Here is a 14160-nt window from a genome sequence, read left to right on the forward strand (position 1 = left end):
TAGTAAGATTTTTACTAAATCTGCAAAAAACTGCTCCAAATTATCCATACGTATATTTTTAATGTATAGATCTTGATGGACTGCTCCATTCCTCTAGAATCTTGTTTGTTATGCTACACTGACCACTGCTCACATAGCTTCTTTATTATTATGTGTTTAAGACAAAAGTCTTAGACTGCTTGCGGCATGCTTTTTGTCAAATGAGATACAGTCGGATTAATAACTAATCTGGCCCGTCATCATACGAGGAGAATTACTGTGAACAGTTATCGTAACAGAATCCCACCGCCAGGGAACTGAGAGGAAGATCGAAAAATAAAATAATGACGAAGAGCTTCAAAAACATTTGCGCTGCGAACCCATGTGTTGCCAACGTACGAATAATCGACTGTCTTTTTTTGACGAACAGGGGGTGAAAGCAAAGAAACTTGCAGGACTGTTTCGAAACACAAGAAGGACGGAAAAAAAAAGTCACCCCTAAAGCTAAAGTGACTATCCTTACTTAACGATCGGGAAGTAATCATTGAAACGTATTGTGTATTAGCTTTGTGTGAGTACTAAAAATAATAACCTATCTGCAGTTACCTTACCTGGCGATCAGTGAGTAAGTTTAATAGCAACACGCGAAAGATTCGATTGAAGCGAGTGTGGGCACTTCTTAACCTAAGTTAGATATGGGGAGCATTACATTCAAAAGCGGTCGATTAGAACCGGCGGCTAAGGGAAATTTTGTCAAATGGATTAATCAACTATCGTTCTATAATCGTAGGAATGAATAGTCCAACTGGTCTTCGTCAAGCGTAAGATTTTTGACGTCGTATGTAACCTTAACATTGGTCCAAACTTTGAGTAGCGCAGGTAAGAGGTCTGTCAATTACAATTTTGCTATATTGGCTACCTATACGATTAGTTAGGTGAATTCCGCTGAGAGAAAAGGCGCAAGAGGAGAGCGGAAGGGGAAAATATCGATGCTTTGAGTGGTTCGGGGCGTGCAAATCCTGCGCTTTTATATGCCAGCCGGCTTCTTTCTTTTGACCTTTTTGCGAAGAGCATCGTTCTAGATGTTCAGCGTTAGCCACGGCGTAGAGGCGTTATTGCGGATTGATTTGTCGTACTTGCAGATGCGAGTAAATAAGGTTGTAGCTTGGCAAGATGCTTGGCAAAACCTGCGTGCTACTACGGAAGTGGGCCTGGTTGTGGTGCTGAGTATGACCCTAGCGAGAAACATGCTGAGTTACCAAGGAAAATAAAGTCAGGGCTTACCAAGAAGTTCTTGGCAAAGCGGACTGAAATGCACTGCGTGCATTACATGCTTTTCAACTTAGTTGTCATGTGAACTTCAGTCGATTTGTTGATCAGTTCGCTAAAAAATACTGATGCGCACGTGGAACTTCATTCTCACCTCATAGTTGATGATAATCATCTAGTCTGCTTTACTAAGTGATGAAAAAAAGAAATAAAACTTGACCCGTTATAATCAACGCTGGCCCATTCGACAGATGAAGAAAAAAGAACTAAAAAGGTGCCTGAAGCCCTTCATTCACTTTTGAGATAGTCTGGATATAATTATTATCGAAACGGACACCCACATCCTTAGTAATTAAATCCTTGATTAAAAATTCAACGAACGGCATCGGTCGATGCTCATTTTCGTTTAGATATCAACGCAGTGTTTATGAAATTATTTGTAAGTTTATTTACGTATTATTTTACAGTAACAAGCACTAGTTTTGCTCGATTCTACAATGTTATCATCAGCTCCTAGTTATCGTTGTTACAGTTAGTATCTCTACGTAACTGCAATAACCGTATTTCTAGGTGTTTTGTTTTTTATTATTATTGTATAGGAAAAAACGACTACGGGCTTTTCTTCGTTGTATCGACTAGCGGATAGTGAGAGCTACAAAACGCAATCAAGAAGCCGAATTGCGCTTTTAATTAAGTTTATTTGCTGGTACCTAGCGAGATAGCACCGTCTTCAGGTCTTGTGAAGCTCATTAAAAGAATCTAGATTTTCAAATACATATTTGGATAGTATCTGAAGTTTGTAATACACCTAAAATTTGATTACCGAGAGAAGATAGTCAAATTTGTCATTAGATGTTTATATAACTGTTGAATGCTTATACTCTATCGGAGCCATCATTGTTTACATTATTTTATAATTAAGTTTGCACACTCTTTTGTGATTTGCTCAAGTTTGCCTATTTCGTTTTTTTTTTCAATGTACACGAATGTATTTTACTCAAGCTCGGCATATAGTTCCAGGATATTTATGTCGTATTTGGAGATCTCTCGATTCCATTGCGATATATATATATATATATATTTTTTTTTTTTTTTTTTAACTCATCATCAAAACTGTAAAACTTACCGACGACAAAATTGGTAATTTAGATTCAGTTGTCGACAGACTCGCATTTCATGCGCAGATTTTTTGTGTTACATTTATCGTAGGTACAAAACTTTTCGTGATTTCTATAGGTAACTTCGGCCTAGCTCCTTAGCTAATTTTCATAAATCTCGGTCGAAAAATCGGTTTTTTCATACTTGATTATTATTATTATCCCTAGGTGTAAGAACTTATACGACGACTGTAGCTCTTCCCATGCTTCATACGTTGATAAAAATGTTTACAAATCTATTTTTAAATCTGTTGAAGCATTGTTAAAGCTGGTGACTATTTTATATGAGCTGCCTAATGCAGGTATTGCAAAATCGTTGTACACAGAGTTGATAATTCTAAAACATGCTAAGAAGTCCTAAAATAATTTGCAAACTATGTCCGCTGTGGAAACTACCCTGTAATTTTCAAAACCTTTTTTTTACCAGATATTTAATTATCTGGCAAGTAAATAGTTCACACCCCGACGCAGCCGTCATTTGCAATACAATGCTATCTTTAAATCACCGCATTGCGCCGTTATATCTCACTAAATCTTTACTATATTGAGAAGTGGGCTTTTTACATTCCTCTGGTAAGGTCCGAGCTCAACAAATAAGCTTAAGTTGCTAAAATTCAAGGACAAAGAGCACTTTTAGGTTAGCAACAATATCCACGTACTTTTGTCGTCTGGTAGAAGATAATCCTGCTTTTGCCTAAGTACGAGTAGATTGATTTCCTTCGATTTTTGTTTGATAGCATAGTTCACTGGGCTCAATTGAATCCTAAGCGTATATCTCTTCTCTGGCGTTGATTGGCTGGGAAAACGGCAGGCCACACAAACCGTAGTGTGCTACGTCCACATAACTTACGCGATAATGCAACCATTATGTACATCATTTTAGTGCGTATAGAATATAATTATATTTATAAGGTGAGTAAACGTATATTATCTCATTAAAAGATTCATTTTGTAAGAGACATTAAATGTCATCTTGAGCAAAACAACAAAAAATCCCGCCAGCTACTCCCTTGACCACCGATTATGAGAATTTAGACATTGCTAAGCCAATATACAACTTAGCGTAAAAGTGCAGCAGAGTGTCGAAATATATTTTCCATAAATACCACCCGTTAAATGTGCTGTATGGCTAATCTGAGTATCAAGCTCGGAAGATATAGTCCATATTTGGTCTTGGTATTACTGCATTGAACTTGTAAAAATATATTTTGACCTTTATGGTAAGTTATATATAGGTGTTATAAGAAGAAAAAAATTTCAGTGGGATTGGAAATATTGTGTATTGAAGCCGTGTAATGTTTTTGGTTACTCCATTTCACATTTATAATCCACTAACTTTTTTTTTAACTCACACCTAAGGCCCGTTTAGGAAACTAGATCTTCATAAACAGTACGATGAGCCGATGAAAGAGGATCAACTGGCTTAATTAATTTAGGATGCCCCTCCAAGTTCTTTGTCTTTTCTGTCGCGCCACGTCCCATCTGTACCGGTATTAAGTGCATTAAAGCTGAGTGTTCTTCTCTGCTCAAAGCGTTTTTACTCTCTCAATAGGTCTGTTGTTGTCGCTAAACCAATTTTCTAGCCGCGCGATACTGCAATTGAAGTCCAAAGATTGTATGCCCTCTCCGGGGCCACTTGTGGGGCTCTGTTTCTTTAATACTTTTTGCTTGCATCTTCCTTCTTGGCGCGTTTCTGATTTAGCCACCAAGAGGCTAGTAAAGTATGGGATAAATCGTCCTTTGTTAGGTGCTGGCACCTGGACATTTCCTCGCCAGTTTTCAATGCTCCAATCTCCATTCCACTCACGTTTAACGCCTTCTTGCTAAACATTACCAATCTTTGATAAATTTCTGCAGTGCTGTGGCCCTTGAAGAATAGAAATTTGATTACTAAGCTTTGCTTTTCAAGACTAAAAGGTGTGATGCTTCTGAACTACGGAATAAGCTCAAGCAGTTTTTATTCACAAGCTACCAAAAAACGACAGTATTTAAAAATTATTCAATTTTAAAGCCCACTGTATTTGCTTTTAACAACCAAATATAATTAATTTATACGAATAAATACACGCTTACGACTATATACCGGCATTTTCACCGGCAAACGCCAAAACTCAATCAATCCGCTTTCTTTAGGTGGCACTGGTGGGATGGCTGGTAATATAATTGAAGGCATTGGGAGCTGTCGTCGGTAGAGTTTGTCCAGAAAATACCGTGGCGATGGACTAAAGAGTACGAGCAAGTCACGGAAGAAAGGAAATGGCTAACAACCCAGATGGTGACACGAACTCATAGGCATTTGGAACTCTTGGTGGAGGGGAGACGTGGAAAAGCTTTAAAGTAAAGCCGCGTGCACGCATTCTCCTGGAAGAGGAGGAGGACCGTTGAGCCAGTATTGGAATAATTTTGCAAAGCAATCTCTGCTAAACAAGTTGGCTATAATTCTGTTAGACGATTGGATAAATTCATTATGTTTCGGGGAAGCACAAAAGCAGCAAGATCACCGCCCTTTGCTGACTTTTTTTGATCGTGGCGATCAATGATTGCTTGTATATTGAGGTAGTCCGAGTGATTCAAAATTATATGCCGACGAAGTTTTGCACTTGATAGTAACATCCCAAACGAACTCTGCTGGGTTCGCATGTTGCGGATACATTCGGTGCAACGAGGGGAGAGCAACCCCAATCGCTGGATAACCCACCAGCTTGATCAGTACGAACTTAAACAACGATGTCGACTTAAGCAAGGCACCATCCACTGTTCCTGCCCAAAGGAATTATGACCCATAATTCCGCATGCAGTTGAGGCTATCAAAGTTATCGAAATGCAAAGAACTGTTCGTCGTCTAATGGCAGGCACGCTACCTTCCGAACAAAAGGGACACGATCTAGGGTACGTGCGTATGTACGCGGTTACCGCGTATGCTTACTGGCGATGTATACTTTCTACACCGACAACAACTGAAATGAAAATGGACCCTATTGAGCAATGCGAACAGCCGAGATCACTATATACCTATCAAATCATACTACCACGGTAGCAGGATGCGTTTGAGGGCTACAGGAGGCCTAGTTGTGATCGTCTACAGCAGTAGGTGAGATACACTCGACGGCGTCAAGGGTCGGTAGTTGTGCCATCCTCTAGTTGGCTTCAAAAAAAATGGCGTTTTGCCCATCACGCGTACGAAGTGATTATGATGAAGCTTAAACTGTGAAACGTATGTTGAACCACTGGGCGATAAAGGAGAAGGGAAACTGGGGAAAAACGCATCCCACTGGATAAGCGAGGTGGAACTTTTTATTAATGAAATTGAATAACATTAAATAAATAATTAAGTCGAAATATGATTTTATACCTCCGGCTATATAAGCACAGAGCGGCTAAAAAAGCTTCCGCTCCTTCCGGCCGATGACAAAGCTGAGCCAATCTACTTGGATTTATATAACAAGTATCTCGAAAAATATTTCCATGATTCGCACGGTTTTTAGTGTATGGACTTAGTCTGACTAAAACAATTATCGTGAAGACGAAGACTTCTTATTTAAGGACAACTGTTTTTCTGACAGAAACGCGTCGACTTTGATGTACCCTCATTGGTAAGTTGTGCCTATAACGGTTAAATATGTGAAACACCTTAAGTTGTTTATTTTTTTCTAAACATGATTTTTTTATTTTTTACCATGGAATACAGTGTCATTACTTGAAAGTTTAAAAGTTATGATCAGTTTCAATTCAAGGTGTCTAGTGACAAAGTGTAACGGAAAGCCAAGAGGGGAGCAACCATAGCTACATGCAGAACCAAGTGCATTTGGATGTTACAACGACTGCGCCAGATGCAGGCCGACTAGGTCTAAATCTGCCTTAACCTATATCAGAAAAAGAATCAAAATATTGTTGGGTAATGCGCGATTCATGTCCAATACGTAACGCTATAGGTACGTCTGTAAGTGCAGGCGTTTACAAATAAAAATAAGCAGATCTTGTACGTGTTTGGTGTTGTTCGTTGCCCGTAGACTGATTAGCGACAATCATTCGGCGTATATATATACATGTATATGTGTGGCATCTTGCCGGTATGGAGCTAATGTAGTTTCTACTGACATAACCCAATTTAGAGGCACTTATATATGTGCACAACTATTTTTAGTATACCCCTGATGCTGAAGTACTATTCGGTGATTAGGTAACCTTCGAACCTAGAACTGTTAGAATGTCTCGATAAAGCAGCCGCGCAAATCGCGCTTAGTAACAGAAGCGTTCCTTTAGATTTCCCAGATCGAAGTGATAATTCCACCAGTAGCAATATCACAGTGGATTTTTGTTGCTACCAGATACATGATGTATACTACGCGTGTATGTGTGAATCTCTTTGTCAGCACTGCAATGTACAGAATACCTGCCTTTTTTTCCACTAAAGTCATTTGCAGATTACCATCCACATACATATTCGTGATATTTTTTTTTAAATACAAGCCTTCATTTCTATTACACAGTTCTAAAATAGTATACAAGCATATACTATCGAGCAGGAATTACGACCGCTAGCAGGGCACTCAGCATCTCATACCAATTTCACTCTCGCGGAGCAATCAGCTTTCTCGCTATTTCTCATAGCTTATATTGCGCTTAGCGCAGAAAGTAATAAAGTGAGGTCTTTAAATGACTCTCTGATAACAAAATAAAACCTAAACCCGACCTAAAATTCTTAAAACCAAGTGCGCTTCTGTTTACGTGCTTGTTTTTTTTTAGTATGTACAAAAAAATGTACAATAAATATACACTTCCACGAGTAAAAATAGCAAAATCTATGTGCATTGTCCCTACGTGAAGAGTACCTCCAACAACGGTACTTCATTCCCTCAATGAAGCATTTGTAAGCGTTGTTCAATAAAAACCATTTGTAAGCCTAAAGATTAACCTTACGAGTGATCATTTAATAAAATCTACTCTTACTAAAATGGCCATATTAAAAGTAAATTTTCTTTTGACTCTCGTTTTTGGGACGCGTATAATCCGTGAATGATAACGGAAAGCCTACTCCATATAGAGAGGCCAACAGTTGGCTATGCTAGGGTTCGAACGCCTGCTACTGGGAGACCATTTACCCAAGATTGAGGTCCACTCATGAGAATACTATTGATGACTTCATGCCCACCGTTCGAGTAATACGTGAAGTAGCGGAAGGCGATACTGTCGGATCCAAGAGAACACTACGTAGCTGATCTGCTCTGCATGCTTTCTCAAGTATCCGTTAACCTAAAGCACAAACACCTTTTATCTGATGGTGAAAATTATCGGTTGTAGTACATCCATGGACTGGTATCATTACGTTTAATGAAGTCATTTCCTCTTCTGATAGTTTAGCTGTTGAACACGATGTACTTTGGCCGCATCGGATCTTTCTGCACGTCCTTTGGTAGCGCCCGTCGCTGGACCTTAACAAGCGTTAGTAACAGATGTTGATATCTTCAGAGCTGAATAGGTGCTACATACACTACGTATTATTTACCTGACATTTAAATATTATTTAGTAGATATTCTACTATTCCTACGAAGAGTTAGAAATTAATTCTATCAACGAACTTCTTGTTTCCTTACAGGTCGTAAGTTCGATCTAATTGTGACTGGGAAGTCACTTCTCGATTAATTTAAGAACATACTAAGACATTGACAGTTACATGGGTTGGCCAAATGGCTTGAACTTTGTAGAGCTTTTTAAGAAGAACGCATACATACAGTAAACGCATCCATGCCGGCTTTTCCACGAGCAGCCGATCAAGCCCACATGACTTCTAAACTTCTTCCTCTAGAAAGCGCTACTATATGATGGGATTTAGAAATCTAACGGAATAACCGTTCTGGATCGGACTATCTTGCTTGAGTACCAGAAAGGTAGTGGTCTTTTAGCATGTATAATATTCAAATCACGTAAAAGCTCACAGCTATACATGGTAAGCCGCATAGGATTTACTGAATCTTTCTTTGTGATAACCAAAGAGATTATAGGTAATGAATTGGAATTTCAAGCATCTAGCCATATGCCGTCTTTTCCATAACGAAAACACTGAATGATAAAATCGATCACAATTGTAGAATTCCTACAGCTTGGGCTATGCGTCATATTTTTCCACCTTCCTTCGAAGAAAGAGCAGCCCTTGAAGACAATTTGTCAAAAATAATGCAACGCGTTATCAACTAAAACGATGATCACTAAACAGCTGAAAGCCAGTTACGTTCTTCGCGACAGAATCCGTTCATTAGCATCTTCAGCACCAATGTCTCGACGATGTGCTGATTCAGACATAGAGCAAGCATGGCCATCCGAGCTATGTACATTTTATAAAAGCCATTTATAAAATGAAACCCATATGTTACGTGTATCCGTCTAGCGTAATTTCACTAACGATTTTAATCAGTATTTGTGGACAAGCTTAGACTGACCAGGAAACTCTGTAATGTCAAACCCATATTTGTAAAAATGTTGAGAAGTATGTGGTATTGTGAGATAATGGCCGCAATAAAGCAAACGAGTTGCTCCTGTTTTCGATGCGCTCGCTATCCATCGAGAGAGTGTGTACGATGCTAAAAAGTACCAAATAAAGGAAAAGCTTTGCTTTTATAGGCCGGAAACTCAGATTTGCTACTAAAGTCATCTCGTTCCCTCTGAAGTTGTTGAATTTTGTCGTTGCTGTTACCGACCCACGAAATCTGGCCTCTAAAAATATCGTTGCGCAGAGAACTTCCGCCTTTTGTAGGGTGTCAATTTTAAAGGCGCGAGGCTTGGTAAACTTGAAGATGATGGCATTTTCTTTCGACTTGAACAGTTAAAAAATTCGCTGGAAAAACCGCAATGATAATGCCTTTGGCTACTAAGGTTAGGGATGCTTCAGGTGAACTAGGCTCAGAACTGGTTTAATTATACTGGGTTCACAGCTGTTGGGATACAGCGCGTTTGACGAAATGGATACGGTGGGAATCTACGATGTTTGCCGTCGGCCCGCAATACTGTCGGCTGAAACATTTTCCCTTCTGCTGCCAAGCGTCTGAAACAATGCTTAACGGTAGTATCGGACATTTCTTTAAGGGACTGTAGGAGACGCTAAAGTGCATACTTGTCACCCAATGTTAGGCTGCCGCCAAGGCGTGTCAAGCACGCTAGTCTAAACTGCGGGTGGCTAATCAGAATTCACGAGCAGGAAGTGCTGATTAGCGCGCGTCGTCGGTAGCCATGCTTTAGTATTTTGTTACCTGAGAAGCAATTTATTGTTGGAAGTCTTCTGACTTCCAACATCCGAGGTCGGGAAGTACTGGTGGGTTAGGCGAACAGCTAACCTAACTAAGAAGATAAGGTCAAGTGAAACTGAAAAGAAATAAATCATAGGTCAGACTGTCATTGCCATAGTAAATCCGCCTTTTAATCAGCAACCTACTGCGGTTGCCTTTTGCATGTGAGTTAAATGGTAACAGCTACCTATACAACATATTAATTGCCAATAAGGCTACAAGCTAGAACTCAGAATTGAGCTGCAAAAACCCAGAAGTCGTAGCATTAAATCTCTTACCAAACATTGTCATATTCCACATTGACAATTGATTTATAAATCAAGTGTGCAAGAGCTATGTACGTCGTAATCCGCGGATCGTATTTTTTTATTGTATATACCTCTGCGAGCTACCTCCTGGCAACATTTTGCAAAATTCCCCTGTCCTGAAATAAAGTTAAATAGGCAAAATCCATATTTGTATCATATTTTTAGCTATAACGCTTTATTAGTATCTAATTTAGAGTTCGTTACGTGATATTAGGCACATCACCGAAACGCCACGTGAGATCCTGTGAATTGAAGCTTATTACGGCGTTTAATAATACTTCGGACAGATTTTCATGTTAAAGATTGTGTTATTATTTGATATTATCTACAAACGAAAGCCTTAGTTGAGAGTTTTATATCCTAGCAGGTTAATCGTTTAGCGAGGAGAGACTTAACGCATTTGCCTCCTGGTTATGCTGCGTTTGAATCCATACTTGGAGACACTGCTGCGTTCAGGACCAGCGAAACTGCCTGATGTGATCCTTGATGCGATTCTGGATCTAAAGCTCTATCAGTTTACATCGTAATATAGATATTCTAAGAATGCACGTTATTTATATTGTAATATTACAGCTTATAGGTAAATATTATAGGTAAATGGAGGTTGTCTCATGACAAATAAAGCACAATAAACTAGCTACGCCTCTGTCAATTGTAGCACTTGGTGGCATTCAGGCGAATTAAGTCCTGAAGATAAATCAAGACAAGCTAACAACAATGTTCAGCACCAGTTGGGGGGTAGGATAGCACGTCGCACAGCTTGCGGCAGACGTCTAGACATATACGCTAAAGGCATGGCTCGACTGAGGCTCTCGTTACCAGATTTTGTGCAAACATCATCAAAACTATTTTCCCGCCTTCTTTTTAAACTATTTTTAGGAGTCGGATCCCGCTATTCCGACTAGTCGGTATAACTCCTATATTTTTACGGTTTAACATAAGATTTTGTCGTGCAGTGGGAATGGTTTAGCTCTAGTTGCTAATTTTCGCTGCTTAATGTGACGTCTGATGAGTTCCTATTATCGTTCACAGTACACAGCCGCAGCTGACCTTGGAGCCAGTATCTATGAGCCTGTAACGGATAACATCTCATTTAGCTTTATGTTCCATCAATTCAGTCGCATGCACTCGCAGGGGTAAACGCACGCAATAATCGTAGAGAATCCATTTTTTATCAGACGCACAATTCAATGCAAAGATGAATTATTGTTGTGACGCATCTTCTTTGTCGACTCTTGTCCATTTGTCCAATTTTTTCGTCGTATAACCTTTACCAACGTAAATACATTTTATATACATCAAACCTGAGCGTCAATATTCGTACATTTTTAAATGGGTTGATTTTTATCAAAACTACGGTATAATTTTCGCAGGAATATTCGCCAGAGCTCGTGATCAAATTTAAAATGTTTCTTTTAAACCACCGGTCAGTGACGCTTCCAGTAACCAATAATTTAGCGAATGTAAGGTTTACATAGCGGATTCTCTTTGTTGGTACAGTTTCAAGATGGAACTCCTATTCATATTTCTTGACTTTCCAGTAGACTAATCTGCTAAACGTCTGAATGGCATTATCCAAGGTTTGACGGGGTACAAGTGCGTGCTGCGATACATCACACCGCGTCATTTTGAGATTTCTTACCAATCTATAAGTCTTTCGACAGTTTTAAGTTTTTGTGCGTCAAGACGGCAGAATATTCAACTACTATAAAAACGAAAATAAGAAGTTTTTGCTCCATTCTATATGTGTTGCTATATGTTATGCTGCAAAGTAAGTAATGGCCATTTTTTACCTTCAAAAGAGCATACCATTTTACTAAAGTCCTACTAACAAATGAATTTTCTGTGTGTTCTCTATCACTCTCCACGGCATGCTTCGATGTCCTGCCTAACTTGTCTATTCCTCTTCGTCAGAAATGTTTAGATTTGGTGCTGAAGACTTATTCATCCAGGTTTTGAAAGCCTTTTCGCTGTAAAATGTATGATTACTAATTTAATTTGCCAAGGAGTGGAAAAGTTGGTAGACCGCAGACCCGGTCAAGTATTATCGTAAGGAAGGATAATTTTACCTTTCCCATTGGGTGCTTTCTCTTAGATTGCTTCGCTTGGTCATAGACAAATACTTGTTAACCCTTTTGTTCTTCTCAAGCATTTCCAAGTCTACAAGAATTGGTAAATCCCACGGAATGCAACTCATCAACTTTTTAGGATATTGATTTATTCATATTGATTAATTCGGACCTTACGCATATCCTTCAAACCTATTTTTCCTCCTGTTTTAGATAGACGTGGAAAAGCCACTTCTCGTCATACGTAGCAATATTGTATAGAGGCCTGTTATTGTAACTGCGCGTTGCCCGGCTCGGGGCGAGATGTTAAAAGTCAATGAAAAGTCATATTTCCTTCTACGTACCCTGACATACACAAGATCTTTTATTTATAATAAAATAAAATTAAAAAAAAAAGCATAATAATAGTAAAATACCTATTAGTAATGCTCGGCTTACTTTCTGATTAAAGAGTTGTTTGCCATCCCAGGTCCTCACCGATCTTGGCTAACTGATCGGTGTGGGATACATTTCTCGGGCCTAAGATTCCACAATTAGATATAACAAAGCCTTTTGGGCAATTCTCTCACGGGAGTTTTCACTGTATACTGTGCAAAGGTCCCAGGCTGCTTTGAGAGCTTTTCATTTCTGTAAAAAGCGAGACAAAATAGTTGTCAAGAGCTTTTCACCTAGAAATACACTTTTGCAGCCTAAATCGTACACCGTGTGGAAGCAGCGGTTGCCATGATGAAACATAACTTTTTTCTTATCGATTATAGTCAAGAAGTGTTCTTATATATATTGTCTTAATCATTTAGCCGTTTCCAAATGCACTTCATGATCTTCTTTGCATAGGATGTAGCTCTTTTGTAAAGGGTACCGTAATTGGCCTTAAGTAACCTTATTGTAAGTTTTTTCGCTTCCTATTACCCTTTACTGTTTCTGCAAGAAAAGGGTCGCTCAATCTGAGAAAATGTTTAGCCGTGTCATATCCGGTTAATTAGCAGTTTACCTCATAAGGAATCTAGATGTTTTCTTGATTGGCTTGATAGATGTTTTTCAACGGTAAATTTGGACGCTCCTGTATCTTCTGTAGTATGGTGACTGGTTTAATAGAGTACAGTGAGAACCTTAGCGTCCTCATAGCCAACGTATACATAGCTTGTTTTCGATATTAAGCACTTCGAAAACAAGCGAATTTCTTCACTGTGCAATACGCAGTAGTATTGAGTCCGCAGAACTCAGATTTCCCCGCAAGTTTGAGTTAGCTCTTTACTAACTTAGCCCTTTAAAACCAATCTTAAATGTATTTTTGAGGTTTCTATCCTTAGGGATTTGTGCGACTTAACTGAAAACCACCATCACTTGACCATGGCGCCAAAAGAAAGCCGGAGGACGAACCTACAAATATGATGAACAAGCGCTTTTCTCTCTTCATGCAACCTTGATTGTGGCGCTGAAATGTAGACCAAACTTATAGGTCGTTTTAATAAAAGGGCTTAGCATAAAAGTAAACTTGAAAAACTCTACAGAACCTTTTTCACGCTCCCTTTCCTAGTTAGCTATTAACACTGGTTTCCGATATGTATACGGAAATATTTTCCTATTTCTCGCTTTAGTCTTCTGGTATTTTAAAGAGGTAGATATAAATCATTTCAAGCTACCATGTTGTTCTCGGGCCGCGTAAAAACATGCTTGACAGCGCTTAATGGTCAATACCCTCCTTCGGTTAACAAAAACTGAACTTAAATGGAGTTAAATACAGCAGACTTACTGAAATTGTTAGAAAATGCTGTACGTACTTACTACAGGTCGGTCGTGTTTTACTCAATAGAAAGGGCTGCTGGGGACTATTCCTTGCACACAATTGCTACTTGTGATTTATTTACACGATCAATGAACACAAGCAGAAAGGTAACAAACAAAAAGCAAAAAAAACAAAAGCAGAAAGAAAACTGAACTTTTGTAGTTTTCATTCTGACTGTATTGGATAATGGTTGACTTTGTGGGAAATACTGTCTACAGGTGAAGCCATTTTACCGGGCTTAAATCTGAGTAAAGTTATTAGCAAGGATTTGTAATATAACGTGTTAATTAAGTCACTCAGGCAGCTACTAT

Source organism: Varroa destructor, unplaced genomic scaffold (assembly GCF_002443255.2).
Source record: "Varroa destructor unplaced genomic scaffold, Vdes_3.0 BEIS01000424.1, whole genome shotgun sequence".
In the NCBI taxonomy this organism is placed as follows: domain Eukaryota; kingdom Metazoa; phylum Arthropoda; class Arachnida; order Mesostigmata; family Varroidae; genus Varroa; species Varroa destructor.